Source organism: Erpetoichthys calabaricus, chromosome 9 (genome assembly GCF_900747795.2).
Source record: "Erpetoichthys calabaricus chromosome 9, fErpCal1.3, whole genome shotgun sequence".
Classification (NCBI taxonomy): domain Eukaryota; kingdom Metazoa; phylum Chordata; class Cladistia; order Polypteriformes; family Polypteridae; genus Erpetoichthys; species Erpetoichthys calabaricus.
Window position 1 is genome coordinate 120,422,463 of NC_041402.2, and position 18,640 is coordinate 120,441,102.

At 36.8% G+C, this 18,640-nt stretch overlaps 1 protein-coding gene and 1 long non-coding RNA gene across 2 annotated transcripts in view; both read left to right on the plus strand.

Annotated features, from left to right (window-relative positions):
* Window positions 1–8,939, plus strand: part of LOC114658082 (uncharacterized) — an 84,098-nt gene extending 75,159 nt beyond the window's left edge. The window contains exon 3 of the long non-coding RNA XR_003717308.1: window positions 7,967–8,939. This is a non-coding gene — a long non-coding RNA (uncharacterized LOC114658082). The remainder of the gene's footprint in view (window positions 1–7,966) is intronic.
* Window positions 1–18,640, plus strand: part of jph3b (junctophilin 3b) — a 426,338-nt gene that overhangs the window by 267,045 nt on the left and 140,653 nt on the right. The window lies entirely within an intron of this gene.

Genomic DNA, 18,640 nt, shown 5'->3' on the forward strand with positions numbered 1-18,640 from the left:
TGTCCATCACTTGTCTGTGATTTTATACTGTATGCTGTGTCATTGTGGCAAATTCTTATGTAGGATATATATGCTAATATTGCTTATTTTTTATTTTGAGATATTTTGTTGTTCTTTGCTGTTTTCTTATGTTTTATCAACAGACCAGTAAAGCAGTATGATTCACTTTTTTAAAAGGAGAGCATCATATGCATTCATTAAAAGAAGAGTAACAAAAAATGTTAACATCATGGCTAGAATGCTCTCTTTTACTGAACTAGAAAGAAAGACAGAGATGTGTAGGTCAGCTTCTTACTGCTCCTCATAACAACGTCTGACCCTGCAACTCCAGCTCTTGAGGTGGTTGCCCTCACTATGGATTTCCCTGTCTCCTTCACCTCTGCACTGACATTTGCTGCCTTTACCTTTGTAATAATGCATTATAAACCTCGTAATGTGTCCATTGTATAGGTACAACATCATGGCTTGATTAAAGTCCAGGTTCTCCCTCATTAGCTGAGATTGTTATGACAGTTCATGTTCCAACAATGGATGGCAGGACCAATGCCTTCTGGAGAAACTGAGGATAAGCTCATGAATAATAAATGTTAAGAATGAAATTAGTAAGGTGCACAGAAAGCACTTAGTGGTTTTAAAGTTTTACTGTTGACAGATCTGCATGAATGAAATGACAATATGAAATTTCTATATATTGATCTGGGTGCAGAAAATGAAGGGACACTGCCAGGATAGGCTCAGGCCCTCCTTGATACTGAAATTGGATTCATCTGTTTTAGACAATAAATGGACGGATGGACACATTTATTTGTGCTGCAGTCAGGCTTAAAACTTGCTGTCCGAATATTATGCAGTGGACATTAGAGCTCTGAAATGGTAGTGAAGATGGCTGCCCACCTTCAGCACAAAGTAACTTTAAAATTCTGAGAGAGAAGAAACTAGCAAAATCTTCATGAGAATTCTTTAATCCTTAAGACATTATATTTCAGACGTCCAACAATTTAAACCTCAGGTTAGCAAATTGTCATGGGACATTGATTATTTTCATTTATTTTAAATATGCCTTTAAATAACAATAACAAGAAAGCAATTGTGAAGTGTCATGTGGTGCAAGAAAACATTAATGGTTTATTTTAGAGTATGTGGGTAATAAAAAAATATAGTGCATAGACATTAAACTTAGTAAAGCACTCCATAAAATGAAGATGGTTTGAATTGTTATTTTTTACTATTTTTTTGTATATTATGTTTGTAATTGGGGTAAAGCTACAGCACTACATGGTTAATACATTAAGGTGATGGGTTTGTTGTCATTTCTTCAAATAAAACCAACACATCAATTAAACAGACAAGTCATTTTTATGGATAGAGAAAAATGTATCTTTTTTCAATGACAAACTATTAATACAACAATAAGCAACAGGCCGTCTATCACTGGTGATGATTGACATATTTTTAACTTTACCATGATTTATTCATCAATACTTTTGGTTAGATTATTGCGATTTGTTCTCTTGGTAATAATTGCTTTAGTATCTACCCCTGTTAGAAATCTGAATCAGAATATTTTTTCACATCCTTCTTCCAGTCCACATTAAAACCTCTTATCTGCTTTTTCATTCCTATGCAGATCACATGCATTCTTAAGCAATTCTTAAAGTTTTCTCCATTGAGTGAAAAGCAACATAACTTTCAGATTTGAAAGTGACAGCTATTTAAATTGCTAGCTGTATTCAATCTGCAGTATATTTAATCCATATAAAAAATAAACATAAATGTATTTTTTTTTTTACTTAAACATATTTTCCATCAATATGGAGCCCCCTTGTTGCCAGTACTTAAGATATATGCATACATACTGTGAAGCCTAACCCAACACACCAGACACAAAAGCACAAGTCCCAGCACTACACAGGCTTTATTTACAGCTCTCAGGTTAAAACACCACACTGTTCCTTTCTCTCCTTGTCTCTTCTAACTCGTTCATTCCTCAAGCTTCGTCCTCTACCTCCTAACTCTGGCCACTGAATGGTGGGGACTGGCCCCTTTTCATAGGGCACCCTGCAGAAAAGGGCTCAAAAGTTCTCCATACACCCCTTGGTGGTGGCCACGGTCTCCAGCAGGGTTGAGAGTCCCTGCTCCGTGGCACTGTAGCAAGCCAGGGGGGCTGCCCTCTATTGTCCCGGGGGAGGTATTGCCCCGTGCAAGCTCCTTCCCCCAGTCCTTCCCTTACAGCCGTGTAAGAATCCCGGCTGCCCATTACAATACATATATACGTACATACATACATACATAAATAAATGGTTGAATGAATCATCTCACTGGTATTTAAGAGGTCAAACTGATGACATAAGATGTTGTGCTTTCTGAAACCACAATCCTTGACAGCGCCTATATGCCAAAAAAATAAACCTTGGCACTACAAATTAAATAATCATTATGATTAGTGCATTATACTGCAAAGGTAACTGTACTGAAATGTACCTAACATAAAGAAACCCATATTTTCATGTAAAACTATTTCAAAGAGAAATGAATTCTCAAATTGAATGGTTCCTTCTTCTGAAAGTTATAAAGCAGCTCAAATTGATTTGTTCTTTGTTCTACTTCTTTTCTAATATTAAGAGTACTAGGGTGTTGTACCGTGTTAGCCATTATGAATGTAGAGAAAAGCCAAGCAAAATGACACCTTTTATTGGCTAACTAAAAAGATTACAATATGCAAGCTTTCGAGGCAACTCAGGCCCCTTCTTCAGGCAAGATGTAATACAGAAACTGGAGTTCCCTGTGTTTATATACACACTCTAGGACAAGAAACAACATTGGTAAATCTTTAAATGAGAAATTTTATATGTAAAAAATTAATAGATTCATTCAGGCTAGGGTTAATTTAACAAGAGAGAGAAGAAAAATGTATTGTCAAGATCTCTGGATAAGATAACTGTCCAACAAAGTCTTTTGAAGTTTGTAATGAGTTTTTCAAAACAATGTGGATCTGTAGACAGGTTGTCTGTCATTCTGAGAGATGTAAACAATCCTCATATCTGGCCATAAAACTCTTATCTTTATTCAAGCCATGTTGTAATGTATTAAAGCCATGGACACTGTGAGAGGGACTTTAAGGTCACAGTGCTTATGGGCAACTTCAAAACACAGCAAGAGAGAAAAGAATGGGAAGTTAAACTCATGCTAAAATTTAATACATTACAACATGGCTTGACTAGAGACAAGAGTTTTATGGCCAGATATGAGGATTGTTTACATCTCTCAGAATGACAGACAACCTGTCTACAGATCCACATTGTTTTGTAAAACTCATTACAAACTTCAAAAGACTTTGTTGGACAGTTATCTTATCCAGAGATCTTGACTGTCAGAAAGTCCTTCGTCAGGTTGAATTGCAACCGCTAATGGCAGAATATTTCCGGGTGAAAGTTCAGGCTTCACACTCTTTCCTTCCTTTGTTTACTTGCTGCACGTTGTAAGAATAGTTTGTCCTTTTCTCCTATCACTTGAGCCATTAATGCTGTGCGTCCTCGCGGAAAAACCACAGCAACAGGAATTAAAGTACTTTCAGAGTTCAGATTGTGTTTGAAATTAATCCTTACCTTGCTATTGGAAAGGGGATTTTACAAACTTAAGTTGTACCACTGTGGACTTAACAGTGGCACCTCCTGTGGCCAGACATCTGATCGTGTCTGCAGTCGTTTGGACTTTATCACACCCGCATTTCTTACACCAGCCTGTCGTACTGAGACCAGCTCTCATTTTTATTGACCATACATTTTTCTTCTCTCTCTTGTTAAATTAACCCTAGCCTGAATGAATCTATTAATTTTTTACATTTAAGATTTCTCACTTAAAGATTTACCAATGTTGTTTCTTGTCCTAGTGTGTATATAAACACAGGGAACTCCAATTTCTGTATTACATCTTGCCTGAAGAAGGGGCCTGAGTTGCCTCGAAAGCTTGCATATTGTAATCTTTTTAGTTAGCCAATAAAAGGTGTTATTTTGCTTGGCTTTTCTCTAATATTAAGAAAAATCCAAATACTCAATATAAGATGACGCAAGAGCTGAAGTGCAGAGCACATGGAAAACGTGTTTCATGTAATGGTGTATCACTTGGATAGTAGGCCTACATGAGTGGTAGATATGGTGGCCAGTCTTGACAGATCCACTCAGTTAAGGGGGCATGAGGATAAAACCATTGACCAATTAAGAGTCAGGGGTGACTGGTGTACTAGACTGGCAAGCCTTCTTGCTATGTCCAATTTATATACAATATTTTCCTTTAAAAAATTTTCATAGTACACAGCTGTGCCATATAACCAACAGACACAACCCATGTATCACTCTTAAACATACAAATGTCATAGCATAGCTGGGAAGTCTGAATATCGTTTCTTAATCAACAGCCATTCAATATATTAACTAAAATGGAAACAACTGATCACCAAAGATATGTGTGTTAGTATTCTTGTATGTATATGACTTGCAATGGACTGGCATTCATTAGAGGGCTAGTTCCTGCCTTGTCCCAGTACTTCTGGGTCTTACATCTAGATTAAGTAGTATAAGAGATCAGACAGTCCACAATAAAGAATTGGGGTACCACCCTGGTGACCCTATATCAGTGTTTCCCAACCTCAGTCCTGTGAAACACTGTGGCTGCAGGTTTTTGTTCCAGCCGGATTCCTAATCAGTGACAACACCTGATAGCACTGATCTCATTTAATTAGCTGGTATTATTTTTCTTTTATTCTACATTCAGAAAAGCACAGCAGCATGATTTTTACATTTATACGACATTTAGAAATATTTCTGGTTTTGCTATAGATTTAAATGCTTAACTCTCTTTTGTTTATTTCATTATATTTTGCCCTTTCTCTCTGCAGTTTTTCCCCTTCCTTGTATCTTCTTAATGACAATTAAAAATGAGCAGAGCAAACACGCTAGCAAACAACACTGAATAAGCAAAGGCTGCAAATATTTTAGAATCAGACCCACTAATTAGTAAATAATGGATTAATTAAACAATTAGAACACATAGAAGAGTAGAATGAAAATCAAGATGAAAATATTGTTAAAAAGAAAAAAATACATTATTCCCATATAGCTGCTTGGTACATTTTAATTTTTTTTTTTTTTTTGCCAAACTTAGTTTTCTAATTTCTATATTGTTCCCAAAACACAAAACTTGGGAAATAACACATCACTTATTAGCCCAGGAGTCCAATTAAAAACAGAAGCTCGTTGGAACAAAAACCTGCAGCCACAGTGTGCCCCCAGGACCGAGGTTGGGAAACACTGCCCTATATAACTGGAGTTAAACAGCAGATCTTTGGTCATTGTGGCTTGGTGGAAAATTATTCTTCTCAGTTCCAGAGACCAAAGTTTGATTCCCAGCTCATATTACCAACTTCCATCAGTGTGTGTTTTCTCTGGTTTCATCCTAAGTCCCAAAGACATGCCACTAGGGCAGTCTTCAGTTCTACATGACCCAGTACCTGGAATTAGAAGATTAGGGAATGAAGGGTGGGTGGAATCCAGAAATATAAAGCTTGTGGAAAAGCAAATTTAATTAGAAAAATTTAAAAAAAACTTGCAAAAGCTGTATTTGATGTATTTGGATAGGAGAGTCAAAAATAAAGCCTGAATGAAACTAAATGTGTAAAATGCAAAATGTAAAAGTGCAGTCTCAGGAAGACATTTTCAAGTACCTGTAGAGAATAAAGAAATAAAGAGAGGAAAAATCAATACAGTAACCATCTATTGATGTGTAATACTGCAGCAGACAGCAAAAAGAAACATCTGCTCCAATGTTGCAGTAAAGTGCGAGAATTTAAAAACAAACAGACCAATTAGACTTTGGCGAATTGGAAAGCAGAACATCAGCAGAATTTCATCAGCCCTCCAGTTTGTGTTGCACCAGGCATTTCACAGAAAACTCAGAATAAATATTGGAACAGGAGCGTTTAAAATTTTAAAAATGGGAGAAGAGCCTTGAGTCATCAGGCTTGTTCACTGAATAGATTTCTTCTAGTGCACAATGAATTCTTGGATTATATATACTGAGCAGTTTACTACAGTATTCAGCCCCTTTGACTTCCCCCAATCAATATAGAATCGAGTAAGTGTGAAGTGTTAGACAAATTGCCTTCATGATTTTCCAAATTCATTTAGCACAGAAGTAGATGTTGTTTTTAATGGTAGAGTAAAACCACGGTTACAATATAATTAAAGGGTGGCACTTTCTCTTTTATATCTGGGGTGGTTTGGATGTTTTCCAAATAGGTTTATGCAAGCGGATACATCTGGTTTTGAATTCTGCAGTGTTTATTAATAATTCAGTTTGAATTTGCCCCCCTCAAGTGCAGGAACAGAATGATAGTACCGCAGCTCTAATAGGCTTGCAGTGTCGGCTCCAGAAATTTATCAATAGCTGTCAAGCTGATGCTGCTACAGAGACCATGAGATTAACAGAGAGACTGGGAGGGGGATGTAGCTGGTTAGAGAAGGTGGTGGCGGAAGAGGTGCAGATGGGTACTGAATTATTTCACCAACAACAACTTATCTATTTCTTTTTAATTTGGGTTCCCTGGGGTTCCCTGAATAATGATTTTCTCATGTATGAAGAATTAGGTTGCTTCTCAGTGACATCCCCATAGGTTTAAACTTTAAAGTAAGAAATAAATAATTTATTATTGGCAATAATAAAATAAAATGCTATATGTGGTGAAAAACCGCATTACTCTAAAATAACTACAGTATTTAGACATAATGATTTACTGTACTACACACTGCAGCAGTTTTTGCCTTATTGGTCACATTTCCAAGACAACATTCAGGGGAAGTTTTATGTTTTTGAATTTTTTAAGTGAGGTTTAGTTTACTGTAAGCACATGATGAATAACTAAATATTTCTTTGAAATAACACTCATAATATTGTATTTAACAAAAATGAAAAAATACCTTTTTTTTTAAGAAAGGATGAGTTTATGAGTATACCTCTTGACTGTCTGTGGATCTGGCACATTCTCCCCATCTCTGCATTGACTTTTCTCTGGATACTCTGGTTTTCCTTCACACCCTAAATGCAGGTTTGAGATGTTTGGTCACATTAAACTGGCACAGGAAGAATGCATCTCTGTGTGTCTGGTCGTCTGTTCCCTGAAGTATACTGTCACCTGGTCCAGGGTTGTGTCCTACCATGTATCTAATGCTTTCAAGAAAGCCTCAAGCTAGGTGGGTTCAGAACATGGATGTATGGATACTTCAGCATGCTGCTAAATGCTGTTAATTTTTAATTTAAACTGTTGATAATTATATTGCTGTTGTTATTTTTATTTTAATTATGTTGTTTACCAATTTTTTTTTTCTTTCTTTTGGAAAATATAATGTAGCACTTTCCCATTTTGATCAAAATAGTATCTTATCTGTCTATTGATTGGTTCTGCCAAGTAGCAACACGCAGAAAAAAAGGTTAGTGGACCAGGAAATGGGCAAATCAAAACTCAAAGTCAAACCAAAAAAAGAGTGGGCTATTACTAAAGAGACAGAATTAATCAAGAAAACAACCCCAAATGTAACCCAAAAATCAGAATCAAAAAGAATTGTACTGAAGTGCACAGCTAAAATGTCCTTCAACACTACTAACACTGGAAGAGCGTTTTGCTTGAATCTAGAAAGTCAGTCAACCTGTAAGTGCGTCATGCTCAACTTTATTCTGTTTCTGCTGCAACAGGTGTCATCAGTCAATAGCCATCCTAGTAAGGGAGTGCCAAAATAATGCAGTGAAAAGACGCTGACAAATTTGAACAAATCCAAAACATTATTCTAGGTTAAAAAATTTTAAAATCAAGCGTAAATGTTAAAAAAAAAACACAGGTAAAAACTAAAACTACATAAAGATTTTTTCAGTGAACTCTAATCATGATGCTAACCACCTATCTTGTTCTTCCTTTCAGGTCTATCAATCTATCTATTATTTAGCGCACTTCATGTCTGTCTATCTGTTGAAAAAAGAACAGACAAGAAAAACACAGAAAGGGCTGGAACACCAGAGCCAATTTATTTATTACCAATATGAAAGAAAAATATCAACACTTACATGCCTTCATCATCAGTTCAAGGACGGATGCTAGGATGATATGTCACAAATATAATGTCAACAAATTCAGTAATGTCAATGTGTGCATTGCTATCTTATTCAATTTACTTATATAGTGGGTTGGAAAATGACTGACTGACTATTACTAATTACCTAAATGTAACTGTGCAACTAAATATCAACAAAACCATGGAAAAATGATTATTGACTTTCACCACACCAAAGAGCCTCTATGTCTGGTCACTATTCAAGGAGTGGATATAAATGGTGGTGCACTCCTACAGGTACTTGGGGGTCCACATCAATGGCAAGTTGGACTGGTCTCAGAGGGACTGTATAAGAAAGAGTAGAGCAGGCTATTTTTCCTTAAGATACTGTGTTCCTTTAATGTTGGTTAATGACATCCTTCATGTTTTTTACAACTCTGTGATGACCAGTGCCTTTTCTAAGCTGTGGTGTGCTAGGCCAGTAATATCAGCTCCATAGAGACCCACCGAAATAACAAGCTCATTAAAATGGCAGGCTCAGTTATGGGATACACCCTGGACCCCCTGAAAGTAGTAGCAAAGGAGAGAATTAAAACAAAAGTGAGTGGCATTATGAACAGTGCTGCATATCCCCTCTCTGAAACAATAACACTGCATGCTTTCAACCAACAAATTACTCAGAAGTGTGTCAGGAAACATTATTGGGGCTACTGTATACCAACAAGAATATCACTGTGACTGTGAAAGCCAAGTCAGAAGTTTTCTTTCTTTTCAGTTTTCTTCCTTTTTAGTCATTCTGGTATGTGTTCAGACTATATGTACTGTATTTCCCATCAAACAAAGTTCTTTTTATCTATATTCAGGTGAAAAATCAATGCTGTTTGAAATGTTATTATGGTTTAACCAGACTCAGAATAAATCATGATGAGATTTCTTTAATTAAGCCCAGTTTTATGTCAGTGAAAAGTACTGCAAAAATTGTAATTCTGACCCAAATAACATGCACTTCACATTCAGGATGCAACTGAGGAGTGAAGCCATAAGGCAAAGTCATTGCAATTGACTGCAGTGTATGCGTCCACAAAACAGACAATAATAATAATGTATATATCTGGATGAAGAATGAAAGATAACCTGTCTAATAACTGAACATTTATTTTTTGCTCTCTTCTATAAAATTATTTTAGCAACAGTGACAACATTTATTTATATAGCATATTTTCATACAAATGGTGTAGCACAAAGTGCTGTACAAGATGAAGAAAGAAACATTTATATGAAACAAAAATAAAATTAGGCAATACTAAGTAACAAAGAATAAAGTAAGTTCAGATGCCCTGGAGAAAACAAAGAACAAACAAAAAAAAATCCAAATGAGCCAGAGGAAAAAAAAAATCTGCAGGGGTTCCAAGGCCAAGAGACCACCCAGCCCCCTCTAGGCATTCTACGTAACATAAATGATATAAATCAGTCCTTATGGCTTTCTGGCTTTACATGAAAGAATTTGATGATGGTGGTCATGTGGACATCTGGGGTTCTGCCTTCAATCCATCAATGCCTTGATCAGGTGGTTGTGTCGCAGAACAACAGAAAACCGGTTAAAGAACAGCAGAGAATAGTAGAGTTTAGTGCAGATTGCAGAGCCTTGATGAAAAGGATAATTCTTTGTACAGATACCTTAACAGGGATACACTAATACGTAGCTATGAGAAATCCATATTAAAGTAATGGGGTTTTAACAGTTTTTTTAAAATGCTCTACCATATTAGTCTGGCGAATTTCCTTCAGTAAACTATTCCAGATTTTAGGTCCGTAACAACAGAAGGCAGCCTCACAGCTTCTTTTAAGTTTAGCTGTCGAAATTATAAGGAGACCCTCATTCAAAGATCTAAGGTCACAACTTGGAGTGTAAGGTGACAGGCATTTCAAAATATAGAATAGAGCAAGATTATTTAAGGCTTTGTAAACCATAAGCAGTATTTTAAAGTCAATTCTGAATGGCACGTGTAACCAATGTAATGACATCAAAACTGGAGAGATGTGCTCAGATTTTCTTTTCCTAGTTAAGATTCTGGCAACTGCATTCTGCACTCGTTGCAGCTCTCTTTTTTGAGTAGTCCTGAGAGGAGTGCATTACAGTAATCTAGCTGACTGAAAAGTTTTCAGTGTCTTGCAAAGCTATAAGGGATCTAACCTTTGCTATATTCCTTAAGAGAAAAAAATGCTGTCCTGGTAATCTGATAAATATTTGATTTAAAATTTAGGCCCGAATCAATAATTAACCCTAAATTCTTTACCTCTGTCTTGACTTTTAAGCCTAATAGATTGAGTTTATTTCTATATCCATTTTTTCCAATAACTAAGATTTCTGTTTTCTCCTTATTTAGTTTGAGAAAATTACTACTCATCCATTCAGAAACACAAGTAAAACATTGGGCCAGTGAACCAAGAGAGTCGGGGTTTTGCTGTAATTTGAATAGACATGGTTGACAAAATATGATATAAAAGCTAAAAATAAAACAGGAAAAGCAAGGGGCAGCACAGTCATTTAACAGTTGGTGCTTCTGCCTCACAGTTCCAGTGACCTTTCCTTCAGCTCCTGGCCCATTTACTGTACATGTGTATTATGCACTTTTTTTATAGGTCATATTTTACCAATTTATCAGTTTTCTAACACATTTCAAAGATGTTGATGTAAGTCCTAACTAGGCCCTCAATGAATGAGTATGGCTGTATGACATCTAGGGTTGGCTTCTGCCTTGTATCTGATGCTGCTATACAAACATCGTGTGTCTGTTTATTGAAACCAGCTTAACCTCCTTAGTGTTATAATCGCTTACAGAAAAACAAGCCAAAAATGTTGAATTTTTTTCAACAAGAAAAAATATTATTACATATGACAGAAACATGTTAATACCAGTCCATCAACAGAATCACAGTAGGAAAGGTATGTCTATTGCCCTCTGCTGCACTGATGCAGATGTAATATATGCCCTTTGTGTGACATATTTTGAAGTAGACACCAACGCACAGCCACATGTCACACTCCGGACAGCAGAGACATGTTTCTTTGCCCTCTTTTCTTTTAATATTTTTTCTGTTGCTTGCATATTAGAGGGTACAATGTCAGTGCCTAACCCAAACAATCTATATCCCCTCTTGTTTTATTGTAGCCTACCACAGAACCAGGCTCCACATTTCCCCTGGCTTGAATAGCAATAGTTGTCATATTGTGAACAGTGTTTAGTGTCCTTTCACTTGATCACAGCCATTTTGTCTTTTTGCACTGAGTTACCATAAATAGTCATGATTTTTTTCAGCATAATGTTGCTGTATCCATTAAACAGCAGCAGAATACTGTATTCGGTCTTAGCGCTCAATTTCTCATCGAAACAGCTTTACCTAAGAAATACTCGGCCTTAACCTTTTTATTTATTTAATCATGTCATTTCAAGAAAGTATTATGAAATACCAGAACGGCACACTGCACGATAATGTGCAGTGAATACACTTGACTTGAGCATTCATAGTTTTCATACTTTTTCTCTGTACGTTTAGCATTCGTTTGCTCAGAGGTTGATGCGCTTTCTGCTTCCTGAACAGCTCTTCTTTTCTCTACCTTAGCGGCCCACTTCTTCTCTTCTTTCATCGCCATCTTTTCATGTTAAAACTGATTAAGTCAGTGTTTGTGTTGCAATTACTTAGTATGTTTTCCTTAATTTTTCACTTAAGCTGGCACTTCAATCTGCCTCAAGAAAGATTAAAGATGTGTGAAGTGATGGCAAAGGTGGTAGGGAATGAGAACTGCGCCCATACAATAAAATAAAAATAAAAAGAGGAATAACCTTGGAGGTCAATCATCACCCCGAAAGCGGATAGTAGACATTACGTAGTATATGTGTACCAATTTTCAGGTCAATAGTTCAAACGGTTTGTGAGCTACAGGTGATTTAAAATCCTGGACAGACAAATGGACAGCCACGGTAGTGTATTATATAAGAAAACAATCAAGCAAATAAAAATTTCAGGGCTACAAATAACTTAAAAACCTAACAAAGTTAGAATTCAACCCCAACACCTGAGAGAAAGAGTGGAGAGCCAAGTGCATAGGTAAAAATAAAAAATAAATATAAAAAATTAAAATGATCTTTTTCACCCCTAAATGAATGGTTATTCTTAATTTTTAAGCCTTGACAATACTATTTCAGCCTTTAGACCTGTGAGGTGTGAAAATGCATATTTTCTCTTTAGATAATGATTGAGGCCATTGACATTCCAGCTTACAAAGTTCAATGTTTAGTCAGAGAGATGCTGTTTCTGAACATTTCAAAACATTTTCTCATCTTAAGTAAAAGTAGTATGTGATTTCATATTGTTATTGCCAAGTATTATGGCTAAGGAGCATGTCATTATGTTGGCATTTACAATTGTGGGGTGTAATAAGGATAGAAAAGAAGTAAATTGCTTTCTTTCCCTTTCTAAACCCATTTTGTAACCCCAAGTGAGGCTAGACCACACTTCACAGAGTCCCTTTCCTCTCACATGCCAAGAGACCCAGACACCCCTCACAGTGGTATGGTTTAGTAAGAATTCAATTGAGATATCAATCCAGATACAAGAGCTTAACCTTTCTTGTACAGAATTCCAAGTCCTAGGAATGCTTGGGGTAACACCAAGTAAGTTAATCCAATCTTAGAGTTGCAGGAGGCAAACCTGAGGAAGGGGCAGAAGCCAACACTGTGGACAGGGTAACAGCTGCTCACATGGTCAGGCACTTGGCCACACTTGCTCATACATGGCCGATAATCCTCATGTTGTTATGTACTTTACTGTTGCAGTAGTATATCTGTAAATTTGTGTAAGCAATCTGATTCTGCACTCAGCAAATAGTGCTAAACAACAAAAATCTGATGTGTTAACCACTTTCTGTATACATAAAGCTAGGATTTCAGTAGCAAAATATTGAATATATGAAATGGAAAGTTTATACCTGCAGTTCCAGCACAATAATTAATAACCATAACAAATTTAAATCTCTTGAAAATCATGTACAGTGCTATTTTCTATGCCAGGTTTCAATAGGACTGTAGCTTGTATATGAGTTATTTTGTCCACAAGCACACATCCTGACACACATCACCCTGAAATCAAAATTGTTGTTGCTTCCACAACACTTCACCTATATGTATGGTAGAGAAAGGAAAAGGCTGATAATCTGTCTTTAGGATGTGGAAGGAGAAAACATGCAAATGTGCAAATAGTGGGTTCAAGCCTAGTCTCTTGGAATTAAAGTGTATTGTTAAATACATTGATACATACTGTGCTAGCACACTTGCCTTCTTGAAATGGCTCAGAAAATGGGTGGATTACTAAAATAAACAAAATTAACATAAGGGAAATGTTATAAAATATCATTCTATGACATAATGTAGGGACAGCTTTCCCCACACTCTTATCCTCTCCATTTTACTTTAAGGTTTTCTGTCTTAATGGCAACTGTCTTTCCTGCCAAGTACTTCTTGATAATCTTTCTCTCAACAAAGTCACTATCTTATGACAGCACCTGATTACAGAATTACTTCTGGGGTTGACCTTCTACAGAGTGTAAGATAAGGCGCTATATTGTGCCTGGCCCAACACAGATTCACACGGGAGTCACGGGTAAAATAAAACAAATATTTATTTTTCTTCAGCTGGAGGGTATATCTTCCCCGTAATCCCTCCAGCCACAACACAGTCCCAAGCACAGTACACTAAGTACACCAAGTAACAAATCACGACTCCCTTTATTGGGTACACGGAAGTGCTCCAGGTGCTTGATTGCCAACATCCGACTGCACTTCCGGGTGTGGCGAAACCAACACCCAAATGGGGCCAGCAGCTCCTGCTGCAGCACCCCATGGCGGCGCCAGCAGAACCCAACAGGGCTGCACAGAACTCCAACGCCCATGAAGCCCTGGGGGAGTCCGAGGCACCACTGCAAACCAGGGAGGCTGCCATCTAGCATCTAGGGAGAGATACTGGGTTTCCGACCCTTGTCCCCCTGGTAGGTACGGTGCAGGGGCATCCCAGCCAGGCATGTGCCCCGGCCATCCGTCACAAGAGAACATGTAAACCTGTCTCCTGGTGGTGTGATATTCCTTAATACTCAATTTTAAAGAAATCAAACTTTGTGTTCCAACAGCCCAATGCAAATCTACACCTAATATGCCTAGAAATATTCAGCTTTGGTTCTTGTAGAACTTTATTAATTGTCTAAATTGCCTCATTTTGAGTGAGTGTGTCCTGTCATGGATTGCCATTCTGTCCTGGGCTGGCACCTCTCACACTGTGGTGACTTTGTAACAGATGGACACATGTAGTTGACTAAGAACTTGGCTAGTTCTCTATTTTGACACCATTCACTGGCCTGAGACCACAGCTTAACTTTCCCAGTACAGTTTTTGAGGGGACTAAACATCTTTAATGACCTGAACTCTCTTGTTGGCACAGTGGGAGTTTTCTCCTTGTTTCTGCAAATCCATTTTAGATTCCTGTTATGAACTCTGGGTGTGCCAAGCTAACTGTGTCCAGTCTGATTCACCTACAACTGGTCACCACAGAAGATAAAGGGACATGCATCCTGAGGGCAAGTCCGTGAGATCCATTTCTCTAACAATGTGGAATAAAAATTTTAGAGTCAGAGTTTACCGGTAAGCATTTGTTAAAATAAATGAAAAGACATTGCACTAAGACCCCACTTTAAAGAAAGCCACATATTTACTAAAAAGACCATTTTTTAAAGTGCACCTACTGAGAAAATGAGACAGAGTGACCAAACAAGCAATATTCTCACAGCATGGACCTTCCAGAATGTGCAAAGAGTAGGAAATAAAAATCATTCATAGGGAGGTCAGCTATGGGATTAATGATGTAAAAATGTTTTTTTTTTGCGCTTGGGTTGGGAGTACTTATTTCAAATCCATTCCATTTGGGTACTTTAAAATAAATGAACTATTGCAAAGCACCAGCAGAATGTAGTAAGCAGAAAAAGCCACCAGATGTCAGTATAGTCATTCACTCTATCACACCGTTGCCAGTTCCAGTACACACACAGCGTACTACTACAGAAATGTGTGTTTAATTCAGCAGGTTTCCACTCCACCCCTTTGTAAGTAATAGGTTCAAGCCTATTAAATGTTTTCTGCTGATCAAACTCACAACACCATGAAGCCTTCTTAAGTACAGTATAGTGCCATAATGGAACAGACATATTTATTGTGTTTGGTCTTGCTTTGGGATCCATGATAAGAGCCTATATCCAGAACCCTGTGTTTGAATAATGGAGGATAAGAGAAGCTGCTATTTTCTTTACTTCTTGTAGTAAATAAAGATTCTTGTGTGGCATTTCATCTAACAGGTCCCATGTTTGCATGTTTTAAACGATATAACAATGCCTGGCATGCTCCAGTCCACATGATCTTGAATTGGATCAAGCAGGTATGAGAACAGTAAGGGTAATGTACAATATGTATGCTGTGTTAGTTGTCAAAAGTATTTTGCTGCTTACCAGCTAAGGTACTTACAAAGGCAGAGAAAGCTAACATTTAGGGAAATACAGTAAACAGTATAATGTAACACTGTGATGGGCTGTCTTCTGATTTTTATCTGCACCAAACCTTTATAGTATCGGAAACAGAGTACAGAAATAAAGCACATAGAGGAAATAACAAGAAAGTAATTGCTTAAGTACAACTGACCCTTGCCTGCTACTGATTCACTGTAGTGTCCATCCAACTGATAAGCCACAGATTCTCCTGTTGTTCACATGAAAGCTGTAACCAGAGCAGAATTTACCATGACCTCAGACTTTTATTTATCACATTAACACAAATACACATAGGAAGCTGACCATTAATCCAACAGCAGAGATGTATAGCCCACTACTGGATCAATACAACCCTAAGCTTCACTATCCCACATTGTCTATAACATAAGTATTCCTTCTCAACCCCTGGCAGCAGGTCATTTAATGCACATCACTGAAATGACAATTAGGTAGCATAAAAGTCAGGTTTGTCTGAAAATGACGTGTTTAGAGTTGAAAATACTGCAGTAGAAAGACAAACTTTTCATCTTTATTTCATGAGAGAGTCCCTAAAATATCTGACAGTAGTGCAAAGTGGCAGTTGACCTTTATGGATCAGCTAGCCAGAAACTACCTGCGTCACTATCCTCATTAGTGTGCCACAAGAGAAGCTCTTTCACATTTATTGTTAAGATGTTAATGCAAAAGAATCTGTGCAAAGAAACACATGCTGCAACAAAAAAAAATGTTAAAAAATCTAATTTTGCACAACTGCATATGCATATTTTTATGATATTCAGTGGATTTTACAGATCAGACTTATGACAAAACAATCACTTTATGGTTTAAGTCATTAACTTTTAAAAACTTAAAGCAAAAATTTGAGAATTCCTCCAATTTGCTATATAATATTTTATTAGTGCTATAAGATACTGTTTTTCTATTTATACGGTACATTAAAAGTTGATTTTTATTGAAGCAAATAGCGTGGACATATACGAATTAATATACAAAACAATATGTTGTTTGTGTTATACAAAGTATTTCTATGAGTACTTAGTTCTGGATTTATTATTTTTGTTTCTCATATTTTCCTTTTACTTATTTACATATTTATGAGCATGTACCTTTATTGTATGTTTAAGAGATAGTGTTATTAAGGCAGGCAATGTGGCGTAGTTGTTAAAGCTTTGGATTTCAGACCTGCTGCCACTGTGTGACTTGTCTGTGCCCTTACTGGAAAACAATTGTAAGTTGCCTTAGATGAAGGTGTCAGCCAAATAATCAGTTATAACAGATTTAATGGATTATCCTATAGGAAATCAGGTGTTGCATGACAGGGTGGTACAGTAGTGAGCATTGTTAGCTCAGAGGTCCAGTGCTCTGAGTGCTGTGACACATATTTTGCCAATGTCTGTGTGGGTTTTTTTTCCAACATCCTCAATGATTGTTTATTCCAGTTTCCTGGGACTAGCATTAAGCATGTTGGAGAATGTTGATGAGATGCTACCATTTATGATGTGTGGCTCTGTTACCACACAAGTCTTGGACCACAGTCCACTTCTTGGTGGGCATGTTTTCTGTGCAGAGTTTGCATATTCTCCTGTTTTTGTGTAATCTCCAAACTCTTCTTGAAGTTTAATACCTGGCTGTTCAGCTCACTTCATAGCTAACCTTCATAAAGGAACTTGATAATTGATAGTGATCTCATATTCAGAGGCTGATTTGGGTTTCTTATTAAATCTGTTGTATAGTTAGTTGTCTTCTTCCTCAGTATGTTCAGACTGAGGGTTCTGAATGAGCCTGAATGAGCTTATGATTAGGGATTTTTTCCTAACATATTCATTAAACCCGAGTACTTTTCATTGATGCAGTCAACATAATTGTATTCTGCCTCTTCGGTGTGCTTGTCAGTCAGGTTTGTTAAATTCCAATAAACCAATGTGGCAGCTTGAGACCATCCCTGCAGAATTGCTGTGTATTCACTCTCACCTACAACTATTCTTGGTCAGTGCAAATTAAGTATAGTTTAGAAAAGTAATAATAGAAAAATAATTATAAACATGCTGGAGAATAAATGAATACCTTTTTTACAAACTTGGTAAGGAGCTTTGTCAAGTTTAGTTCAATCTAAATTCACAGATTCAATGGAGAAGAAAATAAGTCTGAGGGAGCAAGCATTAGACATATATTTATAAGAAAACGAGTTTTGTTCTATTTGAGAATCTTGGTGATGTGTGGTGAGTGTCCATCCAATAAACCTTTTTTTTTGCCAAATGATGAGAAATTACCAATCAAGCAAACAATTCCTTGCTTTCACTTCTCCCAAGAGCATGGAGAAATTGGTAATTTTTGTGAATGTCTATTCAGAGCTGCAAATTTTGATCAACAAACATTACTTGAGGAAAGTCATGCCTGGAGAATCGGCAGATCATTTTGGTGACACTGCTTCTGTTATTTACATTAATTTGTTTGGTTACTTGATTTGGTTACTTAGCAACAAAACATGTATTGGGTCACTTTTACATTTTCAAGTATATGTTCAGCAATGCACAAGGGAAAGGGATGTACCTTCTTTTTCTATTTAGTTATAAAATATCTTGCTGACACTGTCATTTAGTTAAACCAACAAGCAGTCTCCACATATAAGACCAAATGCAGTGTTATGAACATATTTTTGTATGCTTCTCTGTTACTGCATGTTTTACACAACGAATAGCCACAAATGTTTAGACAAAATGCAGTATTAGAGAAAGGGAACCTATGGGAATGCACAATCTAGCTTTTAAATCATTATGTTCTTCTTATGTTCTTATGATCTATGTTAAAAAGTAATACCCCCTCTTAGCTTTATTATTTTATTACAGTGCCTTTAGTAACAATAATCAAAACTAAGTACTTTCTTTAATTTGAAATCACATCTCTCTTCCAGAATTTCCACCCAGCCTTCTTTGCAGAGCTCTATTAGTAGTTTTGC